The sequence below is a fragment of the Panthera leo genome, chromosome E2 (assembly GCF_018350215.1).
Source record: "Panthera leo isolate Ple1 chromosome E2, P.leo_Ple1_pat1.1, whole genome shotgun sequence".
NCBI classification, from domain to species: domain Eukaryota; kingdom Metazoa; phylum Chordata; class Mammalia; order Carnivora; family Felidae; genus Panthera; species Panthera leo.
The window spans coordinates 11,495,001-11,505,393 of record NC_056693.1 but is presented as its reverse complement, the minus strand read 5'-3'; the positions used below and the strand labels follow the sequence as shown (position 1 = coordinate 11,505,393).

At 48.2% G+C, this 10,393-nt stretch overlaps 1 long non-coding RNA gene across 1 annotated transcript; it reads left to right on the top strand.

The window, feature by feature from the left end:
* The first annotated feature begins 3,856 nt into the window (after positions 1-3,856).
* On the top strand, positions 3,857-6,080 carry LOC122208789. The gene is made up of 3 exons (XR_006197353.1): positions 3,857-4,077; positions 5,248-5,462; positions 5,569-6,080. It is a non-coding gene; the product is annotated as an uncharacterized LOC122208789 (long non-coding RNA).
* The last annotated feature ends 4,313 nt before the right edge of the window (positions 6,081-10,393 follow it).

Here is a 10,393-nt window from a genome sequence, read left to right as displayed (position 1 = left end):
TATTTCTTGTTCACAGACACCCGTGCCCACACCACAAACACACACCCTCCTCCAGCTTCCCATCCCCCGGTGTATTTCACAGATGTGGCTACAGAATCTACATCACTGTGCATATGAAAACACTGTGCAATGGCCAAGTCGTGTAGTGAACGATGATGATCATTTCCTTTCTTTAACAACTTCTTATTCTCCCTGGAGTTAGTCATCGCCTTGATTTTTCGTCTGCTTGGGTTGCTACCTACTTATGGCTACTTCAAGTCCAACCTGTAATCCAAATCCATAAAAAAGTTCAAGGAATTTCATCTTCTTTTTTTTTTTTCTTAACGTAATCCTAATGTTGTAAATTGAATCATACAGTTGCACTAGAGAAGTTTGTTTTTATTTACTAATTTAAAAAATTTTTTTAAAGGTTTTTTTTTTTTTTAATGTTTATTTTTGAGAAAAAGAGACAGAGCGCGAGCAGGCAGGTGAGGGACAGAGAGAAAGGAAGACACAGAATCCGAAGCAGGCTCCAGGCTCTGAGCTGTCAACACAGAGCCAGATACGGGGCTGGAACCCATGAACCATGAGATCATGACCTGAACCTAAGTCTGATGCTTAACCGACTGAGTGACCCAGGTGCCCCTATTCATTCATTCATTCATTCATTCATTCATTCATTCACAGAGGGAGAGACAGAGAATCCCAAGCAGGCTCTGCACTGTCAGCCCAGAGCCCAGTGTGGGGCTCAAACTCACAAACCAAGAGATCATGACCCGAGCCAGAATCAAGAGTGGACACTTAACCGACTGAGCCACCCAGGTGCTCCTAACTTGTTTATTTATTTATTTTTTAAGTAATCTTTATGCCCAATGTGGGGCTCAAACTCTCTGCCCTGAGGTCAAGAGTTGTACTGTCTTCCGGCTGAGCCAGCCAGGCGCCCCGCCTTCATTATTTCTTTAGAAGCAAACTAGGAATAGAAGGAAACTGCCTTAATCTGATAAACAATCTTCAAAAAACCTGCAGCTAGCATCATCCCTAAAGGTGACGTGTTGAGCGCTTTTTCTGTGAGATTGGGAACAATACAAGGATTTCTGCTGTGACCTCTTCTAGACCATTTTATGGGAGGTCCTAGCCAGTGCAATACAGTAAAAGAAGTAAATCAAACTTATGAGACCAAGGAAAGCAAGAAATACAATTGTCATTATTCGCAGATGGCAAGATCATATATGTAGAAAACCCAGGAGAATTTAGTAATCGATTCAGTGGGTTTCATATTTACATTTAAATACCCATAATGAACCATTAAAAAAAGGATTTGTTTTTATTGGGCAGCTGGGTGGCTCAGTCGGTTAAGCGTCTGACTTTGGCTCAGGTCGTGATCTCACGGTTCGTGGGTTCGAGCCCCATGTAGGGCTCTGTGCTGACAGCTCGGAGCCTGGAGCCTGCTTCGGATTCTGTGTCTCCCTCTCTCTCTCTCTGCCCCTCACACTCTGTCTCTCTCTTAAAAATTAATAAACATTTAAAAAATTAAAAAAAAAAACAACAATGTAAACCACCCAGTTGAAAAATGGGAACCAGATCTGAATAGGCACTCTACAAAAGAGGAAGTCCAAGTGGCCAATGAACGTGCAAAAATGTTTTCAACCTTCTTTTTACCGCAATCTTACTTCCAATCTTATTCTTCCTGGGGAACTGCAAATTATAACCAGAGCGCGATGCGACCATACAGCCACTAAAATGATTCACCCTAAAATTATTGACGGTACGAAGTGCAGTGGGGCTGTGGAACCACGGGAATTCTTCAGCTTTGCTCGTGGGCATATACATTTGCAAGATGGGGGGAAACTGGCAGTACATGGCGAAGATGGGAGGTCTGCATACTCTGACCCCTCCATTTGGCTCCTGGTTGTGTCTGAGTGCACACGGGTTCTGAAAGACACAAGATTTCTCCTAGGGGGCGCCTGGGTAGCTCATTCCGCTGAGGGTCCGACTCCAGCCGAGGTCATGATCTCACGGTTTGGTTCGTGGGTTCGAGCCCCGCGTCAGGCTTTGCACGGACCGCGTGGAGCCTGCTGGAGATTCTACGACTCCCTCTCTCTCTCTGCCCCTCTCCCTCTCGTGTTCTCTCTCTCTCTCTCTCTCAAAAATAAATAAACATTTAGGAGAGAAAAAAAAAAAGAGTGCTCCTAGATAGATTATTTGCGATAGCCCCAAACCGGGCACAACTTGCACGGCAATCGATAGTTGGTTAGATTAACTAAAGCATGCTGTGTTCACACAGTGGAAAATTATAGCAAAGGACAGGAGTGAACGTCTGCTAGCTCCAACACGGACGGATCTTAGAAACGTCATGTTTAACACAGGAAGCCAGAGACAAAAGTGTACGTACTCTGTGAGTCCACTTATATGAAGTTCAGAACTGGACAAAACTATTGTAGAGCGTGTTCAAGGTCAGGACAGTGGTCAACCAGAGGGGAGGCACGGGGCATGACCGTAAGAGGTGATGAATCTGGGAAATTGTCACCACTTGGTTTCTTCGTATGGGGAGACGTTGACCATTTGGGCTCACGCTTTACATTAAAGATTGGTGCGCTTTGGTGTGTGTATGGTATACTGTTTTTTTTAACTTTTATTTATTTTGAGAGAGACAGAGTGCAAGTGGGGGAGAGGCAGAGAGAGAGGGAGATGCAGAATCGGAAGCAGGCCCCAGGCTCTGAGCTGTCAGCACAGAGCCCGATGCGGGACTCGAACCCACGGAGCCGTGAGATCGTGACCTGAGCCAAAGTCAGACGCTCAACCGACTGAGCCACCCAGGCGCCCCTGCTATACTTACATTAAAATTTACAGATCAAAGCATCCAGACAGAGAATTTTATGAAATGAAGGTGAAAATCTCCCTTTCTCTAGTCTCATTACCCCAAAGTGACCCCCAATTAAAAACGCGGTAGGTATGGGGCACCTGGGTGGCTCAGTCAGTTAAGCAACCCACTCATGATTTCGGCTTGGGTCATGATCTCACGGTTTGAGTTTGAACCCCACCTTGGGCTTTGCACAGTGAGGAGCCTGCTTGGGATTCTCTCTCTCCCTCTCTTTCCCTCTGCATCCCTCCCCTGCTCACTCTCTCTATCTCTCAAAAAATAAATAAATACACTAAAAAAAATGTAGTAGGTGTTTTTTTCTCTATGCATATGGAAGTATATATACATTTATATATTTATAATGGTATACATATTACATGTTACATATTATATATGGGAAACATACATTATATGTGTTTACATGTATATTATATACACACACACATATAAAATCTGGAGGGCAGGCAGCCTACTGTTATGCACCTGCCTTTTACCAGTCTGCATGTATCGCCTTTTACCAGTCTGCATGTATCTCTGCATATATCTCGGGGATGGTTCAGGCCGAGTGAACACCTGACCCACCCTTTGTACTTGCTGCTCAGTGACCCATCCATGGGCTACACTGTATCTATTTGAGCCATTCTACCGCTGATGAACATTCAGGATGTTTCCTGTTCTGTGCGACTACAGTGTTGCAACCAACATCCTTGGACATATTCGTTTCCCCACGCATGTATCTTGGAAAGCAACACATTTCCCAAAGCGCAGTTTTTGATGGATCAAAGGGTGTGTGCATTTTAAATCATAGCAGCTGCTGCTTTAAACAAAGAAACAAACAAACAAACAAAAAAGGGTTCCATGCTAAAAGAAAAATAAGGTAGGAAGTAAAAATGGGAGTGTGGCAGGGCTAGTAAAGGGAAGACCGGTTAGTGCCACGCTTTTCTCCAGAGACTCTTGAATTTTATGACCTGTAATGTGATGTCAGTGGTCCAGGTGAGACAGGGCTGGGAGGGATGGGGTTTAAGGGCAGCGTATGGCCCTGGCCACTCTGCAGCGTCCCCAGCCAGCATCCACTAGCACCGGACCTGGTGTGGAGGAGATTCCCCCAGGGAAGGCAGGGAGAGGAGCCTGAACTTGAGGAGGAGGGGCAGGTGATGGGATGGGAAACAGAAAGATGCAGGGGTTCCCAGCTCTTCTCTGTACATGACTAGAACTGTCCCGCCCCACATGGTCACCAGGTAAGAGCCGGTCTCTTTCTCTTCCACTCTGGATCCTCCCCCACCCAATCTCTTCCAATGGAACCCTTCCATTCCCCAGCTGTCCTGTCCACCTTCCCAGCTCTTGCCCATCCCTCTGACTCTACATCAGGGCGGGGCTACGGGGTGGAAATGGGGGGATCACCTAGACCCTCTCGTCCCCATTGGCAATGACCGCCTTTCAAGGCTTCCTCCTTCAGGGGCAAAGGCATCATCACCAACGTGTCTTTGGTGATTGACAGAAACCCCTGTCATATTGTTAGCAATGTACTCAGACCCCACAGACCTAGGCCAGGGCTGTCCTGTCATGCTGAAGTCCCCGCTACGACCCTTTGTTCTGGCATTGAAAGTTATGGTGCAAAGTCGTGTGTGTGTGTGTGTGTGTGTGTGTGTGTGTGTGTGTGTGTGTGCCACCAACATCTGGGGCTGCTAATAGGTCAGACAGACATCTGGGGCACAGTCCAGTGAATAGGGCAGATTTTTTTAAGAGAAAGAGGGGGGGGGCTAGGGGTCAAGGCGTGAGACCGCCCCAGCTGGAATGGAGAGTGGGTGTATGGGAACAGGGGTAGGGCTTAGAACACGCAGACATTCAGGGGTTAAGGTGAGGACTTGGGCTCTGAGCCTGGGGGCCTTCTGGAGCCATGGGGTGCTCTACGATCAAGGATCAAGGACTGAGCAAGAGCGAGCGGGAGGAGTCTGCATAGGGAAGGCTCTTGGGGCTGGGACCCTCCGTCCCCCTTCTAAGGCAGGCCTTTACGGGAAGCTTCTCCGTGGTAGTGGGCGCAGAGTGCTCCCCTCAGGGGGTCACCATGCGGGTGCCTAGCTAGAGTGGGCAGCTCAGAACGGGGGTGGGGGCTCTGGCAGGGGGTAGCAGCCTAGGGACAGTAGAGGCTCAGAGGCCCGGGCAGCGCATTTCTGAAAGAGGGCGGTGACTCAGGGGGGCCTCGGTCTGAAGAAGTGGGTTCTCGCGGGGGCGTGGCTTGGGGCGTGGCCTCTCGCGGACTCGCCCGCTCGGGGCGTGGCCTCGAGGGGAGCCCTGGAGACGCAGCCTCAGAGGCGCGGGTAGGTGGGACTCTGGGATTCTGAGAGGGTCTGGGAGCTTAGGCTGGCGGGAGGGGAGTTCTTTTCTTTACCCCCCCTTCCTTCCTGCAGACAGCGAGCCCCTTTGAGGCCGACACGAACATGACCAGACACGTGCAATAAGGGCTGCTCGTGGTGAATTCCGAGGACGGCCCGGCAGGCGTTGGACACGCTGGGCCTCACCTCCCAAAACTCCGGGTGCCTCAGCGACACCGTGCAGGTACCTTCGTGCAGAGAGCCGGACGGGACATTCCCTCGCCCAGCTCCAGGAGTCCTCAGAAGCGAGGGTGAGTTGTCCAGAGGAGGGGAGGGCCCCCACCCTGGGCTGGGGAGAGAGGAGAGTGGGGACCCTAGGATGGGGTGTTCCTGATGCCTGGTCCCACTCTTTCCCAGGGTTTCCTGCTGCTTCTCCTCCTGCCCAGGTGGTTTTCTCTGAGTCGCTGGGAGCAAAGTTTGCAGCTCGGTGGACGGACGAGCTCGACGAGCTCATATAAAGCAAAGTTCTTGGATAAAAGGCCTCGAAGAGGCGTGGCCACCTGTCACCTCCCCTCCCCCCTCATCCAGAGCCAGGGCTGCTGTTAGCAGAGAAGTCCCACACGTGGGAATAGAGGGACAAGCAGGTCAATGGAACAGAATTAGATACCCTCCCCCCCGCCCCCAAGACCTGGACATTTAGCGACAATTGGCGACATCTCAGCCTCTGACAGAAAGATGGAGTTTTTAAGATGTGGTGTTCAGACAACCAGATGGGCGTTTGGAGAAACACGAAATTATACATAGGTCTAAAACCGCAGCGGTGATGGATTGAAAAATTTTGTGAATATTTTGAAAACTCGGGAACTGCATCCGCTTAAAGGGTGAATGTCGTGGTATGTGAATTATATCTCAGTAAAAATACTTTTTAAGGGGCGCCTGGGTGGCTCAGTGGGTTGAGCGTCCGACTTCGGCTCAGGTCACGATCTCGCGGTCCGTGAGTTCGAGCCCCGGTTCGGGCTCTGTGCTGACAGCTCAGAGCCTGGAGCCTGTTTCAGATTCTGTGTCTCCCTCTCTCTGACCCTCCCCCGTTCATGCTCTGTCTCTCCCTGTCTCAAAAATAAATAAACGTTAAAAAAAATTTTTTTTAAAAATACTTTTTAAAATGGAGGACCGCTCCCCCCCAAGTGTACTGACCTCTGCAACTTTGAAATGCATTGAAAAGTTAGATGAATTAGCAGATGGATAGAGGGATGCATACAGTGGATAGAAACACTATCACAATGGGGCGCCTGGGTAAGACAATGGGGCGCCTGGGTGGCTCGGTCGGTTGAGTGCCCGATTTCCACTCGGGTCATGATCTCAAGTCATGACCTCACGTTTGTGAGTTCGAGCCCCACGTCAGGCTCTGTGCTGACAGCTCAGAGCCAAGAGCCTGCTTTGGATTCTGTGTCTCTCCCTGTCTCTGCCCCTCCTATGCTCATGCTCTGCCTCTCTCTGTCTCTCAATAATAAATCAATGTTAAAAAAATTAAGAAATACAGTAAGACAAGAATGGTAAAATGTTAGTAATGGAATCTAAGTGGCAGACATGTGGTTGTCCACTGTAAACTTCCTTTAACTTTTCTGCATGTTCGGAAATCTGTATAATAAAATGCTAGGGAAAATTCAAGGGCAGTAAAATAAAATTTATAAACAAAACTACTTAAGCAGATTTAGAAATTGGTTAAGGACATATGGCCCCATAAGGAAAGTATCTCAGAGAAAATAGTTACAACTTACATCACACACAAAATGTTCATCTCCTTAATATATAAGAAAAAAACAAAAGCCCAATGTTTTAAAATGTGAAAAAGAAATGAACAGGCGATTCACAAACAGATACGAACAGTCTTTAAGTCTATGAAAAGATGCTCAGCGTTGCTCATAATAAAAACAATGCAGGGGCGCCTGGGTGGCTCAGTAGGTTGAGCATCCCACTCTCGATTTCGGCTCAGGTCATGATGCCAGAGTTGTGGGATCGACCCCCACATCAAGCTCCGCATGGAGCGTGGAACCTGCTTAAGATTCTCTCTCTCCCTCTGCCGCTGTCCCCACCTCTCTGTCTCTCTCTCTCTCAAAAAAAAAAAAAAAAAAAAAAAGCCATTTGAAACTTCTCCGAAGTAGCATTTCCCGCCTGTAAAATTAGCAAAAATTCATCAGCTGGAAAACACACTCTCATGCTTTGCTGGTGGGCATGCAAGATCATAACCTTGGTGGAGAGAAATCTGACAACAGCCAGCTAAAGGAGCAGCGAACGCGTTGAGATGCCTCTCCCAGGATTATACTGTGGAGCCCCACCTGCATGTAACGAGCAGTGGAGAGAGAGAGAGAGAGAGAGAGAGAGAGAGAGAGAGGAGTCAAGCTGGATACCTTCAAAGAACAGAAAGGAAGCATCTCCGGCACAGGTGGGGCTATTTTTCACTTTCTCTTTTGAAGATTGTTACACTTACGGAAGTGACGAGAACAGCGTCCGTGTACTATTCATCTAGAGTCACCGCTCATTATCATTTGCTTAATTTGCTTTTCTGTCTCTCCATGCGTTTGTGACGACGAGGACGACGACGATGGTGATTGACGGACTCTTTGAAAGTAAGTTGAGACATCATGATCCTTCACCTCCCAAAGCTGCAGCCAGTAATTCCTAAGAAGAAAGACATTGTCCTAAAGACAACAAGGCAGTGATGGAACTGGGGAAATGGATCATTGACTATTTTTTTAAGGATTTTATTTTTAAGTAATCTCTGTGCCCACTGTGGGGTTTGAACCTACAACCCTGAGATCACGAGTCGCCCGCCCCCACTGTCTCAGCCAGCCAGGCACCCCGACATGTACTATTTTTTTAAGTTTATTTATTTATTTATTTATTTTTTTGAGAGAGAGAGAGAGCACGAGCAGGAGAGAGGCAGAGAGAGAGGGAATCCCAAGCAGGTGCAGAGCCCAATGCAGGGCTTGAACCCACGAACAGTGAGATCATGACCAAGAGTCAGATGCTTAACCGACTGAGCCACCCAGGCGCCCCATGTACTATTCTTAATACACAGTCCATATTCAAAAGGGGCCAAGTGCCACAGAAAGATCCCTTTTAGCCCCGTTCTTTCCTGTCTGGGTTCCAGTCCAGGATCACGTATTGCATGGAGTTGTTTCGAGGTTGAAAAACACTGTGAATTTTGTGGAATAAGGGGTTTGTTATGGGAAGAAGATTTTAACACAATCGCGGCCGACGGTGGGAAAAGAAGGAAGGTCCGGAGAGGGGAGTTGAGGGACCAGTGGAAGGTTACCAGAGCTCCGGAAGCCCTGATGCCGGTGGGCCAGTCAGAGCTTTCAGGGAAATCCGGGAAGCTGGCCTAGCCAGCTGCCAGAGTGGGATCTCGAAGGACGACTGGTGAGGAAGTCTCTGGAAGTTTCTGGAAGGCCTCTTCACCTGGTGGGGGGCCTGGGGTCACTGTTGGTCAGGCAAGGCAGAAAGTTGAGATGATCAGAGTGTGAGGGAAACAAGTTTACAAAGTGCTGTGCCCCCAGACCCCCCCTGTGCCCCCAGACCCCCCTCCGCACCCCCAAGGACAGCAGAGAGCAAGCGTAAGCAGAACCCACTGGTACATTCACGTTTGCCTCTTGCCAGTTCCAAGCAGAACCACCACCCAGAAGCGATGACCAAACTTCATTTCTTCCTTTGACTTTTCATGCAGTTTCCTCTGTGGCCAGCTCTAACCTTGAACTACAAGGGGAAAAGGATTTTTTTTTTAAGTTTATTTATTTTTTTTTAAATTTTTTTTTTAACGTTTATTTATTTTTGAGACAGAGAGAGACAGAGCATGAACGGGGGAGGGGCAGAGAGAGGGAGACACAGAATCTGAAACAGGCTCCAGGCTCTGAGCTGTCAGCACAGAGCCCCACGCGGGGCTCAAACTCACGGACCGTGAGATAATGACCTGAGCCGAAGTCGGCCGCTTTTTTTTTTTTTTAATTTTTTTTTTTTATTAAGTTTATTTATTTTTAAGAGAGAGAGACCGTGACTGCAGAAGGGGCACAAAGGGAGACACAGAATCCCAAGCAGGGTCCAGGCTCCGAGCTGTCAGCACAGAGCCGGACGCGGGGCTCGAACTCACAAACTGCAAGATCATGACCTGAGTCAAAGTCAGACACTTACCGGACTGAGCCACCCAGGCGCCCCAAGCAGAAGGGGATTCTGAGGAAGGTAGGTGCAGCTCAGCCCAGTTGACACGGTATAAAACCAGCAGAGGGGTGCCTGGGTGGCTCAGTCGGTTGAGCGTCCAACTTCGGCTCAGGTCGTGATCTCACGGGTCCATGAGTTTGAGCCCCACGTCAGGATCTGGGCTAACAGCTCGGAGCCTGGAGCCTGCTTGGGATTCTGTGTCTCCCTCTCTCTGCCCCTCCCCCACTCATGCCCTGTCTCTCTCTCTCTCTGTCAAAAATTAATAAACATTAAAAAAAAAAAAAACTGCCAGAGAAGTGTGCCCGGTGTTCTCGATTCCCTAGAACTTCTGTGACAGTGGTATTCCTTCCTCAGGTGTCTAGAAGATTTCACCAGTGAGATCATCTGGGTCTGGATTTTTGCGGAAAAGTTAATTCGGGGTTAAGTTTCTTTGATAGATATGAGTTCAGATTTCCTATTTCTCCCTGGGCCAGCTGTGGTTGTTTTGTTTTTCAAAGAATTTATCTGCTTCATCCGAATTTTCAAATGCATTGGCAGGAAGTGGTTCCTAATATCCTCTTATTACCCTTTTTTATGCTTGTGGGATCTTTAGTGAGGTCTCATTTTGATTCTTGATATTGGTAATCTGTTTTCTCTTTTTTTCCCCCCTTTCATTGCCCTTAATAGAGACTTGTTGATTATATTAACCTTTGAATTTTTTAAAGACTTTTTATTTTTAATTATTTATTTATTTATTTTGGAGACAGAAAGAGGGTGCAAGTAAGCAAGGGGCAGAGAGAGAGAGAGAGAGAGAGAAGCAGGGCTCACCCTAAGTGGGGCTTGAGCTCACCAGAACCAGGACTCGAACTCATGAACTGTGAGATCATGACCTGAGCTGAAGCCAGATGCTTAACTGATTGAGCCGCCCAGCCACCCTAAGATTTCTTATTTGTAAGTAATCTCTGAGTCCAGTGTGGGTTTGAACTCACGACCCTGAGGTCAACGGACATGTGGCCTACTGAAGCCAGCCAGGGGTCCCTAACCTTTTTCT